The following is a 16,003-nucleotide window of genomic DNA, read 5'->3' on the forward strand; positions in this document are numbered from 1 at the left end:
CCTGTTCAATGTCACCGCCCAATGGCTGTCCAATATCTGTGGCCTCTGCAGACTGGGTATGTGTGGGCATACTGCTTCTGTGCAGTGACAATGGGGGCATAGGAGGGTAGTCAACCTCTGGGACAGATTTATCCCCCAACAACCCCACCTGTGCCTCACTATGGTCACCATCATCATCAGAGTCCGATGAGACACTGACATCATGTTGTGAGGGGGACAGACACCAACCCCCCAGGTCACCTGTGAAAACCAAGACAAAACCAGTACATTACTACCTGCACTTTTATGTATAGTAATCCACACAGACTCATACAAATGAGGATCCACAACTGCATTACCAGTCTCCCATCTTCTCATCTCCACTCCCATGCACAGCAGGCAACTTCACACCAACATACACAGACAAGTCCAGCCCTTTATTACATGCACTTCAGCCACATCTAGCTAAAGTTGCCAGTACAATCTGCCTGTAAGGTATACAATATGACACTATACATGATAAAACTACACATAAAACTCAGTATACCTATCCTGAGAATGATATGCCAGTACTAGTGTCACTACCCCAGGCATGTAGCATCTCTTTTTTTTGTTTGGCCAGCTATCTTGGAGTAATTACATCATGTATACCAGGCTGTGTAGCCCCTCATAACTAGTGCAGGTGTGTCAATGGTTGTTCAAATAGACACCTTTGAATAACCAGTCTATGAACCATAGTTAATTGTTCCAGCATGGAATATACAAATATTCTACTCTGGCTAAACACATCATTTATACATTAGGGCAATATGGCAGCCCTTAACTTTCACAGGGTATGTATGAGCCATAAAAAACAGTATCGCACTTACCAGGTACAGGACCATGGACTTGGGCCACACCTGCCAGACCTATGAAAAGGTGAGTGAGAAATATTGTCAGCACCACCAAAGGTTGCAGCATTACAAGGTAATATGTGCATATATCCACACTTACAGTAGCTACTGTGATACTGTCTGTATTGCTGAGATTCTGAGTATGAATGCACAACTGAGCATAAACTCTTAACTCCCCCCAGTTCAGATAGACATAACACCCATGTACATCTATGTATAGCCTGCCACAATGAGTGATACTGTATTACATTGGTGAACACAGTACTCTTACCTGGATGCTCCTATGCTGTGGACACTGTGACACTCACCTGCACAATGTATGGTGTGATGGATATCTGGTAACTGTCATGTGTTCTTCGGTACACCAAGAATTCCTCTGCGGCCGAGAGTGGCTGTTCAGTTGCAGACCCTCCACGGGTGGCAGCATGATCCCTGGCAACAGCAGCTGCCCTTCATTGTGCAGCATTTAGCATGTCTGTGGCCTGGCGTCAGACCTGCTCATAGGTCCTGTCCTTTTGGCCAATCTAATTGACATCCTGCACAAGGACTGCTCCCAATTCTGCTTGCTGCTCCCAATTATGCCTCCCTGTGGACAACAAGATCTGATGGGGCTGTCTCAGTACATCCACTATTATGTCATTCTCCACATCTGTGAAGGGGGAATGTCTCCTGTGGTATATGGTTCTTGAAAGACAACAAAAGGGGAACATATTACAGGACCTGATACGTGGACATCCACTATGTATAGATCCAGCACATCCATAATGGCCTGCACTATCCATAGCTTCCTCACACGTCATACCCAACAGTGTGGCAACACTCTACATGTGTGGATACCACCAAGACAGTAGCAATACTGGGGTATGTCCCTGTGTGCCATGACAGATTCTGCTGTATGTTTCAACATCCAGCACTGCAGCCTACTGTGGTGTGTCCCCTATGGGCTAACTCAAACTGATATGTCGCATGGCCAGTGCCAGACACTAACAGTGTGCTATTACAACAACTATATGGGGCAGTCCAGCAACACCAGTGTGCCACAATGACAGAAAACAATGCAAACCTGTTGTAGTATATGTTCCCTGTAGGCATCATACATCTCAACTATACAGATGCATCCAGAATGTCAGGATGTTTACCTCATAGTTGTGGTCAGTTTCACACTAACTTGTGGATCTCTGACAAATATTTAAACATTGTCACTGAGTTTGGGCCTTTGTTCCCACATAAATTATGGCTTTGTCCTGCTTTCATGCTGAATGGGGTTGACAGGTATGTTAGGCATAGCCGTCAACCAAACAGGGACATATGCCAAAAGTAATGGGGACTTAGCCAGAGTACATCAGGGACATTCAGGGACACTTTTAAAATGTTTGAGCTATGTATATGAGACAGTAACTGAATTAGGGAGGTGAATTATAGTACATTGTTTGATGTTACAGGAGTGTACACCCTTACTCATTGTCACTATGTATTATGTGTAATCCACTAGCTTTCCTACAACAGCCAACCATTGTAGGAGGGATTGACAGGGACTGAGCTGAGATGTGATTGAAAATCAGGGAAAGTTGAGAGGCATGCCTGTAGGTGTAGGATACCAGAGTATCACTCACATGTCATTATCATGCATCTAAGACAGGCTTGCTGTTGTAATCTCTATTCCCCATACCTCCACCCCCCATCATGATCCTGTTATATAGAGAAATCTATTACATACCTGCTGGAGTGCAATACTCTTTTTGAAATTTGCTTCTGGTAATCATTTGGAAGTACAATCCCCATGTGAGTTAAGTCTCATACAGACCTGAACCCCATAAGCAGCTGCTTGCTTTTTTAAGGTACTGTTCATTAGCATGTAATTACCTCTGCAGCAATCTGTGGCTTAGAATTGCTAATTGCAGCCAAAACAGTTGAATTGCACTATCAGTGGCCAATGACATGCCACCACAGTGCAATACATAATGCCTTCATGTAGAGCTGGGCCCCTTTCTTTGTTGTTATGATGGACATTACTGAGGTGTGGAGAGTACAGCATCACAGAGGGTAGGTACCATAACTGTCAACTGTAGAGATTTTTGGAGTATGCCCACAGTCTCTCGTCATATGTGTGGCCAGCGTCCCATGACATTGTGGTCATCTGTCAGTTCAGTGGCAAATATTGTGGGTTGAGGTTGGTAAGGAAAGAAACATACTTGAGTGTCAGACTTAATACCCATCAGTATATGCATGCTAATGCAATAGCTGTTATTCTGTCAACCTATTATCTTTGTAGGGGCAAATCATTACACATGTCCCTCTCTTTGGGCATTAGCCCTCCCACATTACCATATGGCTGTGACAGGATCCCTTGTTTTAGGGGGTTGGGAGATATGGTAGGTCTGTAGCAGCTACCTTTACATACAGGTGTGTATGTTACAGGCTGCAGCTGCTGCTGCAGCCTAGTGCACATGGGGGGAGTGTGGACACTTTTGAGGACAGCAAGCTATATGTGTAACTGTGGCAGCTGTGGCAGCCCTGTCATTATGGCAGAGCCAGGGTAAGGGTACCTTGTAGAGTCTGATCGAGGCATGTAATTAAGGTACGTCTGTTATGCAATGGTGCCAATAACAGAGTGGTATGCAACATACAGTTAGGCTATATGGATATGTGCAGTGTGTCTCTACCTGCAGGCCTCTAACTTGCAAAACTAGATAGAAGTTCATTAACTAGCACTAACCTGTGCAGATTAGGATTGCATGACTCAGTCATTACTTGCGGTCTTCACAATAATGTAATTGAACTGCAACACAAAACTGGATTTGAACCCAGGACTGTGTGTGGCAAAATGTGCTATATGGTAGGCATTTAACAGACTGCACTACTGAGTCTCTGCCAGTGCATGTGTATTTGCAAGATATGTGCACATGTACAGGCTGTGACAAATATTTCTACAGCCATCAGTATGTGCATGGCTTTATATGGCTGTATTTCTGCACAAGGATCCCAGTTGTATATGTACTTTGCCATTGCTGCCTTAGCAGGTGTCTTTACACATGTTACTGATAAAAGGGCACATATACCTGCTATCACAGGCCTCACTTACATCCATTATTATGTCTTTGGCTGACTAGGGGTGCATTATTTCAGCAGAGTCCAAGGTACATTCCCATTTTCCCATTAGTTTTTATTTCAGTTACATGCCTAATGACTGTAAGTGGCAATCAGTATGTTTTGCTGGAAACACTTATTTTAAGTCACATCTGTGTGGCATGGTGGGTTAATGCAGTGGACTGTAGGTGAGATGGGCCTGGGTTAGAAACTTGGCAGAGGTGTTTATTTTGTACATGTGTCTAACAGTGTCATGAACACATTTAATCATTAAAGCTCATTTAAGCTTGTGACGCCTGTGCCCTGGCCCACCAATCAAGGAGTCTCAGTCCTCACCACCAACACCAGAGAGGGCATCTCATATATGAGGAAAGGATAACAAATACAAACAGTAAAGTGCAATTTCTGTTAAGAGCACACTGAGATCACAGTCAGTCTGGGGCTGGTCACTCCCTTGCTCCCCAGGTCCCTAATAAGACTCCCCACTGGCACAGCTATAGTTTCCAGATCTCAGCCTAGCTGGGCAAGCTAAAATCTCCAGCACCCTCTCCGTCCAACCAGTGCTTCATGTCACTGCCCAAGTAGCTGACACACAAACACTTTGAGATAAGAGTTTACACAACCACACAGACACTTCAGAGGAAATCTGGCACAGGTTCTCCAGCTGTGCCCCCTTTTACCCAGACTATACAGTAGTAATTACTGCCACCACCCAGCTAATATTTATCAGCTAGTAAAAGGCCCTTAAAAGGGTGTCCATTTATTACTGTGCAATAGTATTATCCAATTGGTAGTATAGCCCAGGGCTAAAGCTATAGGAGTGGCTTTGTACAATTTTACCAAAGGCATGCAAGTACTCTTAAGAGCATAAATTATCTCTACAAAAACCAGCCACAGTTGAAGGTTTTAAAATATTTAATAATAAATAATTAAAACCACAAGATAATATTTTCTACTATACAGTGCTAGTCAAAAGTTCAGAGATCACACAGAATACTTAAATCAGTAGTACAGTTCTGACATCATAGGAAAACACTTAGTCTAATCTTTCTAATTTCTAGTTATTCCTAAAAGAAAACACACATCTAAAATAACTTACTTATAGAGCAAGGCAGAGTGCTGTGAGTTGGATAGTCAAGTCAAAATGCTTAATAATTTCTGGTTCTCACTGTTTAAATTGAAACTGCAGTTCTGATAAAACATTACATCATCTTTTTCACTTTCCTGGTGTTCCCAGGCTGACAGAAACTGCATTTACATTCTTTTACACTTAAAGCAATAAAGGACATTCCTCATGTAAATTTTGGTCATTAACTTTAGCCTTAAAACAATAGGCAGGATGCTTACTTCAGACTCATCGACTCCAAATTCTAACTTCAAAGGAACAAGCATAAAGTAATTTTAATTTCAAAGGACCAACAAGAAATGCTTGACTTAGCTTTCCTTACAGCAGAGGGCAATGTTGCCACATTGTTTTAAGTTCAACATTTCACAGTATTTACAAATGATAGAATTATGTACCAAATCTATTTGACTAGGCTGGCAGCCTTCACCCATCTCTATTAGTCTTCAAAAATCTTAGCTAAGTGAAGCAGCATGGCATGCTGCATCACACCGCTTCTCTTAGCTCCATGCAAATCCGCACTAAAAAATATAAAGAAAAGAAAAAGGGAGTGATATTAAAGTGGTGAAATGGGAGCAAGCAGGGGGAAAACATAGTGAAAGGCAGTTAGGGATATGCAGGAAGGGTATAGGAAATAACCATAACTATGTATATCTTGTACGGTACAAGTTGTGCATAATGACAGATTTTGTAAATGAATGAGGACAACATAAATGTGTTGGCAAGCCAATTAGACCACATTAGTGGTGTCCAGTGGACATATGTGTGACATGAAGAGTTATGTGTGAGACTATATTTTTTTTTGGGACAGGTACCCATTTTTTTTTTAAGGTGGGAGTGGAATGTAGGGGATATGACATAGGCATGTGTGGGGAGGTAAGTTGGGTAGGAGAGGATGTGTTTGCAGACAGACAAGACAGCAGGCAGGGGTGTATAACACATGAGGGGTAAACGATGGAGAGGGTGTTGTGCAATCCAAGTCACACGTGCCTCCAGATGGCAGCAGCATGACTCATGTCCCCACCCATGCGACAGTTCACACTGCTCCTTCATTGCCTCAAGGGTGGCTGTGCTGGAGGCTGGGTGCCAGGGCGAGCCTGCTCCAGCAGGTCAGACAGAGTATTCTCAATCTGGTGCAGGCAGCATTCATAACTCCGTTGAACAATCCTGTGCACCATGACCGGTAGTTGATCCCGGGTGACTGCAGCTCCTCTGCCATTGCTCCCAGGGCGAGGCCGGACCCTGTCCCCTGAAGTGGTTCTACTAGATGCCGCAGATGATGCAGGTGCAGCAGAGTGGGAACCACTGACCTGGGTCCCAGAAATGCTAGGAGCCAGTGCCATGGCCAGTTGAGGCATGGTAGGCAGATCACCAGAAACTGGCATACCCTGACGTGCTCTAGTAATGGAGGTATAGCAATAAGTATAGTTTAATTATTAACAAAACATTGTTAGCAATAACAGCATGGCAGAACATTGGAAAAAAAGCAATTACATATCAATGCATATTAAATGAAGCACAACAATAAATAACAGAACAGTCAGTATAGCAGCATGCCAGTAACAGTTACAGCACAAGGCCAGCAAAGTAGGTAATTTAACAAGATATGTTAATATGCATCCATTATAGTACATAATAATAAAACACATGTCCCAAAAAACAGTTAATTTAACAGCACATGTTAATAGTAAACCATAACCAATGAATAATAATAAATAAATGAAGATAAGGGGAGGGCACAGAGAGAAAATCAGTCCGTTAGTAACATTGCTGCTTACTTCCTTGAAAACAGTACTACTGTCTACTCTACAGGTCTGTATTTTCTTTATGTGTACAGTGAATACAAGTCTCCTGTAGCTGATGTAGCATATACATAACTCTAAAGCTATATGCATGGGACACTATGGGCCAACCAGTAACAACTGTGGGTACACACCTACATAAAACACTTGCATATCAGATGGACCCATATAACTACCATAGTGTTCTGTGGGCTGAGATGGTGATACATTGCAATCTAGGTACTCATTGCCATGGTATTCCTGTAATGGGTGGATTATGCACTATTACCTACATAACATGAAATTGTGACACTTGAGAGACATGTATGTGTACAGTACAGACACTAAACCACAGTCATGCCTTGGTTGGCAGGCATAGGAATAGAAGTCAATAGCAGTGACTGCAGGGGACATCTGCATGTGATCTATTAAATGATTGCAGCACCTTTAGCAAACACTCCAGACATACAGCCATACCTGGATTACACATATTATTTCTGACAGTACATTGCTGATTTTTCGCACTCTTGCTAATGATTTTAACAGTCTGGGAGATCTAAACACACAATTATCTACAGATAATATGGGCTACCTCATCCATTTACCTGTAGTTCCTGTGGAGAAAGAATATGTGAGCATTACGTGACTGCTACTGTAATATTTAGTGTTACCTAGCGCTGGATTCAAACCCTGGTCTTTGTGTGGCAAAATGCACTCCCTATGGAGTATTTAACAAGCTGAGCTACTGAGTCACTGCTGATTACTAATTGACTGATATTTGCCTAGAGCTTACCTGGAACCAAAATATGGCCCAGCAGTACTACTACAGTGTTATACTAGACTGCAGTGACAGCAGAACACACATGCATGAAATACAATTATATTCCATATAGTAGGTATGCTATATATCAGTATAAATAATGTTGGTGTCAGTGGGTTGAAATATCTGTGAAGTCAGTGAACAATATTAGTTCATGGAGTGGGCTACCTCACCCATATACCTTGATTACCTGATGTTTGTGGATGATAAAGCATTTTGTGAACAATATTGGCCCAGTGACAGCCTTGAACTGTACTATATGAGTTAAACTACACAATTGGCAGTCATTAGATTTGCATTCTACAGCTATTACAGTGTTATACTTGACTGCAGCACCTTATCTTACAGCCTGAATACATACAGCTCTACTGCAATGGTTACAACAAGACAATCCTGATGTACACCAGTTTCCTTGGTGTTATTGGTATTGTTTCATTTTTTTATTGCAGAACAATTGTCATTATTTATTTCTTGCAATACAGCTCTACTTCTACATTTATTGCACTACATCCTTTATTGTATATACTTTAGTGCAGATATTAGTATTGTTTCATATTTTTATTGCACTGCAGTTGGCACTTCTTGCAATACAGATCTAATTCCACATTTATTGCACTACAGACTTTATTGTATATACTTTCATTTCATTAATGCTTTACCCTTTTTGGCTTATTTCACTACAGTTAGCATAATACATCCACACTCATGGTGCAATCTGACCAGAAACCCAGCGTGCAACTTGACATTGCGAGCCCTCTCGTCTGCAGCTGTTGGGAGAGAAGCACACCATTATGCATACTAGTTTTAAGACATTCAGATTAGATATTGGTGAAACAGAGGTAAAATTCCTTACATACTTGTGGGGCATTCCCTGCCTGAGCTTCTTACACCCAGGTGTCCAAGAGTTCCCCTTTCTTCATTTCACATCATCATGGTGGTGACGATAATGCTCACCTGTGTGAGGGATACCGCTAACACTGGTGAGTTCTCTGGCCAGCTGTTCCCAGGCATCCAGCTTACACTCTGAGTCATGGAAACCTCCCTGCAGCAGCCGGTCTTCATGGTTTTTAACTAGGCTCGAACCATAACCCTGGACTCCAGAATGCCCCAACCCTGTGCCCAAAAGTATGGACATTCACCAACACCAGCCATAGCACCCATCAGAGGAAGAACGCCAATGGATTCTATTGTATTCCTGCCTGTTGGGCTTAATATAGGCTGTTTTCCCACCCTTACACACCATTGGGCAACATTCAGAAAAGCACTGTGTTACCTAACACAAGGCAAACCAGTGCAGCTGAGCTAAGAAGTTGTAAACTTACAGAACCAGTCTTAGCAGAGCTTAGTAGCGTGCAAACCAACCAAGCACAGCCGAGCAGCTCATAAACTTTTGCAGCCATTATTTTGTTTATGCAACATTTAGCAGGGCTTAGCTGGTCTCAGCAGAGTTGAGCAGAGCAAAATGGAGCCATATTTTAAATTAGTCTGCAAAATTTGTATATTAAAATTAAATAGTAACTTCCCTTCCATATATTCAAACCCTGGACATACTGGACATGAATCTGTTACTCTACCATTTAGCTACATGGCTATTAATAAATCTGGTATACCTTCACATGCTACTACCTGTAAGCTTTTTCTTCCTTCCGACACCTATTGTGAACCATCAGAGGTTTTTAAACCCCTGCAAAAGGGCGCCAAATCAAAAAAACTTTCCCTGGCCTGCTGACCCACTGTGGGTGCACCTTGACTAAGTTTATGTGCTATATGCTTATTTTTTGCCATTTATTTTGTTGTCATGATTTATTTTGCTGGAATTTTGTTTGAACTATCTGTGCTTGTTTAAATGAGACTTGCCTCTGCTCACCATAATGCATTATCTGTGTTTGTTTGTATAAATGAAAATTGCCTCTGCTGAATACGTTGTTTATCAGTGAAACACATGTTAAAGCGTTGTTAAGGCAACGGGTGCATTCAGGCTGTTATTTACTGTTAGGCTGCACTACTATATTTTTTCCACTGTTAGGAACTAAGTAGCAAATCAGGCAAATCCATATTGCCTACGCCATGTCAGGAGGTTTGTATTTAACACTGCCTACAGTAGGATTAGCCCTCTTTAAGTAACTAACCCCCAAAAAGTAAATGCTCAAACACTGTCTGCTGTACTTGCCTCACTCATTGAGTGCACGCTAAATGCACAGACAGCAATTGACCTCAGAGCTTTTTGTCTTCCTGAATACTGTACAGGGCTTCTCACCACATAGGCGATCCAAAATGCATTTATGGGCTGTAGCCCTAGTCCGCTCTATGCATGTGCAACCTATGCACTGACTGTAACATATTCATACTATAACTGTGTGTCCTACATACTTTAAACAGTAGAGTACTGCAATTCCCTATTGATTCCCCATCTAGTTTCACCTCTATGTAAGCTAGTACAGGTCTTGTTATTTTTTTTTTTTTGCAAACAAGCGTGGGTTGCAACATGCTCACACTGAAACAGTGCCTCACACACACAGTAACCCATTAGCATTATGTAATTGAATGTTGCTCCCCTGTCAGGTCCCAACTGAAAGGGAGTTAGTCCTGGTCTTGTAATGCACTTGCAATAATGCACGGACCATGATGTGTTTCTGTGCCTCTAAAACAGTTCAAACACTAGCGTACTGTAACTGAATATTGTCCGCTACCAAGTTCCAACTCAAAATGAGTTAGTAACCAAACCAAAATTCACTGTGAACAACCAAATGAGAGAACGAGCTGAAGGTATAAAGTTTACTGAATCCACAAAGAACAATATTAACGCTGCTAGTATATTTGGCGTTTTCATTATGAAACTTCTTCAGATAGAGTTACCACCTGTCCCACTTTGTGAGGGGCAGTCCCTCTTTGGGCAGTTGTGTCCTGACAAAAAATTGTAAAAATGGCAAATGTCCTGAGATTTTAGGACAAAATTATTTCCTATATTTTATGTAATAGTTGCATAAAACAGTTATTCTGTATCTAAAATACCGAAATGTTATAAGAAACAGAATAAGCAACTAAAATGCTACAAGAATAAGCTTTTATTTAGGCAAAAAAGTTAAGTTCTAACCTTTGTACTGACTGTGGGTATGTGTCAGCCTGTAAAATCTGATGTTTGTACCAAAAATGTCCCACTTTGGCCATTTGAAAAGGTGGCAACCCTATCTTCAGATACAAAGTGAAATAAAAAACCTGCCCAGTATTTAACTAGAAAACTTAATTGGAAGCAGAACGCCATTGGATATGTCAGTAATCAATTTACCCTAACCGGTAAAAATTATTTAAAAAGCTATGATTAAAAACATGTAAAATCTTGCAAAAACAATGCAATTGTGTAACATTAAAAGCACATAATACGTATATATGCACCAAATGCATATACAAAATTGAGTAAACATGAACGTAAAAGAAAAAACACATATATAGTCTTTTATAATAAATATATGTTAATAGATAATCTGCTATTGTTTGCTGCCCTCTAATGGTATAAAATATATTCAAAGTTTGGCAGCCCTTAATTTTAAAACTGGTAAGATGGAAAGCATGTCATTTAATCCTGGCTGTTGGGTAGCCTCCAAGATAATTTGCCAGTATAGTTCTCGGTATTCAAGTTTGGCTTCCCACATTTCCTTTGGGACCACTTCCAGGACAAAAAAAAAAAAATAAAGAGCTTGAGGACATACCATCTTGTGTCTATAAAGTGCATTGTTTATATTTGCCCTGCTAATTTCATATTGGTGTTCATAAATATGTGTCTTAAGTTTTCTCTCTGTTTTACCTTTATAAAAGGAATTACATTCCTTACACAGGGCTAAATAAACAAGTCCACTAGTGTTACAATTAGAGTAACCATTACTCTTTATATGCCTATTCCTACTAGAGATATCTACGGAAGAGGCATTGTAAATGTAGGTGAATTGAGAACATGCACCACATTTAAAAGTACCAGTCCTTGTATGGTGATGTAAAAATCCAGAACCTCTTCCGTATTCAAAAATGTTTTTAAAATTTTGGTCCCTTCTATAAGTAAACTGTAAGTGCCTAGAATGTATTTGTTCTAAATCTGAAATTTCCCTAAATTTCTCCCATTCTGTACTTACAACCTTTCTAATAACTTTAGAGTCCCCATTGAAATCCAAGATGTATGCATCGTCCTTATCATGATGAATATTAACATGTTGAGGGGAAATTGCTCCTGTTGGTGTACAAAATTCTTGACCTAAAATAGGTGCAAACCTACTTAATCTACCGCCGCAAACTTCCGTGGTGGCCTGTTGAATGATGTCAATAGAGTAACCCCTATTGTGGAACATGTCACTCAAAATATTGCACTCAGTGACAAAATCCTCATCATTAGATGTCATATGGCTCACCCTAACCATCTGCAAGATTTTATATGTTTTTAATCATAGTTTTTTTTAATTATTTTTACCGGTTAGGGTAGATTGATTACTGACATATCCAATGGTGTTCTGCTTCCAATTAAGTTTTCTAATTAAATACTGGGCAGGTATTTTATTTCATTTTGTATCTGATGAAGTTTCAAAATGAAAATGCCAAATATACTAGCAGCATTAATATTGTTCTTTGTGGATTCAATAAACCTTATACCTTCAGCTCGTTCTCTCATTTGGTTGTTCACAGTGGATTTTGGTTTGGTTATCAGTTTTTCTTTCATTCACTGTCATCCTGTTGGGTTATTGGTTCTGAGAGATGGTGGAGCAACCAGGAGTTGAGTCTGAGGATGAATTTGGAGGAGGCGGAAGGGGTGAACTTCGTAAAATGATCGGGCAGTTATCGCAGCTTGTGGAACTGCTTACCCCAGCCTGCCAATCCATTGTTGCCTTGATGTCAGGTGTTCCTGGTAACCAGGAAATGCTGAGAGTTTCGTGCAGGTTGGCGCCTACGAGTTCGGCGGTTTTTCAGCATTCTGCAGTTTCAAGTCCACCCTTGTTGGGTGATTCTATGGGACTACCTAATATTTTTTCTTCCAACGATGAAAGGACATCTACTCAGACCAGACATGGTACCCAAGTGACTGACACTGGTGCCAATACTAATGCCAAAAAAGGTGACTCTAATATTGTTTCTAATAATGTAGAAACGTTTTTCAGTTTCAAGGACATTATAAGCCTTATAAGTAGGAATTATGATTTTTCTATTAAACCGAATACTATTACAATGGACAATAGCATTCTTACATACAAGGAGAATTTGGATAAAATAAATTTTTTGACTGATAAATATAAGAGTTTGGATTGTGATAATGTGTATTTAAATGAATGTCCTAAACTCAAAATTGTTCCGAAAGGATTGAGAGTTTGTAAATATCCGAACCAGGTACAAGAAGTCTCCGAGGGGGGCTTAATGGTTAAGGTGTTTGCCTTACAAACACAAGGTGCAAAGCTTGAGTCTCACAAGGGATAATTGGCTAGACTTAAAATGGCTCACAAGGGCAGTTAGCCTAGTACTAATTTATGAACCTATGAACAAAACTGAAGTGCAGGGCAACAAATAAAGTACAAATGAGCACAAATTGCTCTGAATGAACACATACTTTAAAGGGTTGGGAGGGTGGCCTAATGGTTGAGGTGTTTGCCTTACAAACACAAGGTGCAGGGCTTGACTCTCACAAGGGATAATTGGCTAGGCTTAAAATGGCTCACAAGGGCAGTTAGCTTAGTATGAACTGAGTTTCATTCAAGCCTTATTACTATTTTTGATAACTGTGGATTAGAGATTGTCAAAGCCATTAGGGATGAGAATGATAAAGAAAAAATGTTATTGTTGAAAGAGATGGAAAAGGTTAATGGATGTATTCTTAATGACTTGTTGTTTACAGTTGAAAGTGAGAAGGTCAAGTATTATGATATTTTTGAGCAAACAGACAAGAAATGTATTAACAATGTTATTAGAAAACAGGGTAAAATGCAAAGGGACCTCAAAGAATATAAGGAAGGTACAGCATACCCTAAACCCAAATCCTTTGTAAGATTGATGGAACAGAATACTAGGGATAACAAAGGTCGTCCCTTTGATGATGGTTACCGCTTTGGTGCATCCGATTATGGTCAGGCCCATTATACAACAGAAATCCCATTAGAACACCCTTATCCACCACCCCCCAGGAGATCCAACAGGATACAGAACAAGCCACAGGTGTATTACAACTACAACCACTATCGGAACAACCAAGGAGGGAAACCCGATATTAATTAATTCTAATCCAGAAGTTATTTCCATATCAAACAATGTCCACTCATTTAAAGGCTATAATATTTTTAATTACAGTTGCCTTCCCATAACCATTGAGCATTTTAACTCATTTTCTATGGGCTTCAAGTTCATTCCTCTGAGAAAGGTCAATGTGGCCAGAGCTATAGTGGACTTGAAGCTTTTTATTAGGAAAAAGAATTTAGCTATTTACTTTGGTAATAACACATACGTTAACCATTCTGTAACACCATTGAGGAGAAAAGGAATTTTTAACCCTCCCCTTCACCCACAACTTAGAAATTTAGAAAATGTTATGGAAAGAGAAATTAGAAGGGAAGTGCACTACCACAAGATCCATTCAAACCTTTCCAAAAATGAAAGCGAGCTACTTGATTCCCTTAAAGCTGATCATACCATAAGAATTATGCAACCCGACAAGGGTGGAGGGACTGTTTTGCTGGACAGTATTCTTTATGAGTCCAAAATGAAAAATGAACTCAGTAACTCCTCAAAATATGTTTTAGCTTCAATTAACATTGCAAATTCTAGAATTCGTCTTATGCTCAAGGATTTGCTTCTAGAAAGTTCCATTAATTTGGATACATTCCATTATTTATTCAACAAATACCCTAGAGTTCCTTCGGTGTTTGGTATTCAGAAGGTACACAAGAGTACCCTGGACCCCCCACTTAGACTTATAGTTTCTTCGGAAGGTGCAATTACTTCACCAATTTCTAAATATGTAGATACCAAGCTTAAGGTTTTGTCATTAACTGGGCCAGCAGTATTAAGGGATTCTTGGGATTTTCTAAGAAATCTTAAACCTGAACTATATAGCGATACTTTAATTTTCATTACCTTGGATATTGTGGATTTGTTTGGTAGTATACCCCATGACATTGGTTTGCAATGGTTAGAAGAATATATGAGCTCATTTGGACATTTTTCTAATAATGATTTTGATAACATCCTTTTATTTATGGAAATCATCCTTAATAATAATTTTATGCTTTTTGAGGGTGAATTTTACAAGCAGATAAAAGGGGTGGCGATGGGGGCCAGTTGTGCCCCCACCTACACCAATATTGTTTTATCTTGATGGGAACACAATTTTGTTTTTAATAGTATATATACCAGTTGTTGGTCCCTATACAAACGCTTTTTTGATGACATCTGTATCTTGTGGACAGCTGGCGAAGAAACATTTTTTGAATTCCTGACCTATTTAAAAAGTACGACCAGCTTTCTGGATTTTACCTATCACTTAGATCATGAGATACTTAATTATCTTGATGTTAGTATCATTAAGGATAATGGTAAGTTTTCCTCCAAAATTTATAGAAAGAAAACTTTTTCAAATTCCTACCTTCATTTTAGTAGTGTGCACCCTTTCTTTCAAAAGAAAAATTTAGTTAAAGGGCAGATGGTTAGGGTTAGCCATATGACATCTAATGACAAGGATTTTGTCACTGAGTGTAATATTTTGAGTGACATGTTCCACAATAGAGGTTACCCTATTGACGTCATTCAACAGGCCACCACGGAAGTTTGTGGCGGTAGATTAAGTAGGTTTGCACCTATTTTAGGTCAAGAATTTTGTACACTAACCGGAACAATTTCCCCTCAACATGTTAATATTCATCATGATAAGGATGATGCATACATCTTGGATTTCAATGGGGACTCTAAAGTTATTAGAATGGTTGTAAGTACAGAATGGGAGAAATTTAGGGAAATTTCAGATTTAGAACAAATACGTTCTAGTCACTTACAGTTTACTTATAGAAGGGACCAAAATTTTAAAAACATTTTTGAATAAGGAAGAGATTCTGGATTTTTACATCACCATACAAGGAGTGGTACTTTTAAATGTGGTGCATGTTCTCAATGCACCTACATTTACAATGCCTCTTCCGTAGATATCCCTAGTAGGAATAGGCATATAAAGAGTAATGGTCACTCTAATTGTAACACTAGTGGACTTGTTTATCTAGCCCTGTGTAAGTAATGTAATTCCTTTTATATAGGTAAAACAAAGACAGAACTTAAGACATGTATTTATGAACACCAATATGAAATT

The sequence above is a fragment of the Protopterus annectens genome, chromosome 7.part0, assembly GCF_019279795.1.
Source record: "Protopterus annectens isolate FY-2018-M chromosome 7.part0, PAN1.0, whole genome shotgun sequence".
NCBI classification, from domain to species: Eukaryota; Metazoa; Chordata; order Ceratodontiformes; family Protopteridae; genus Protopterus; species Protopterus annectens.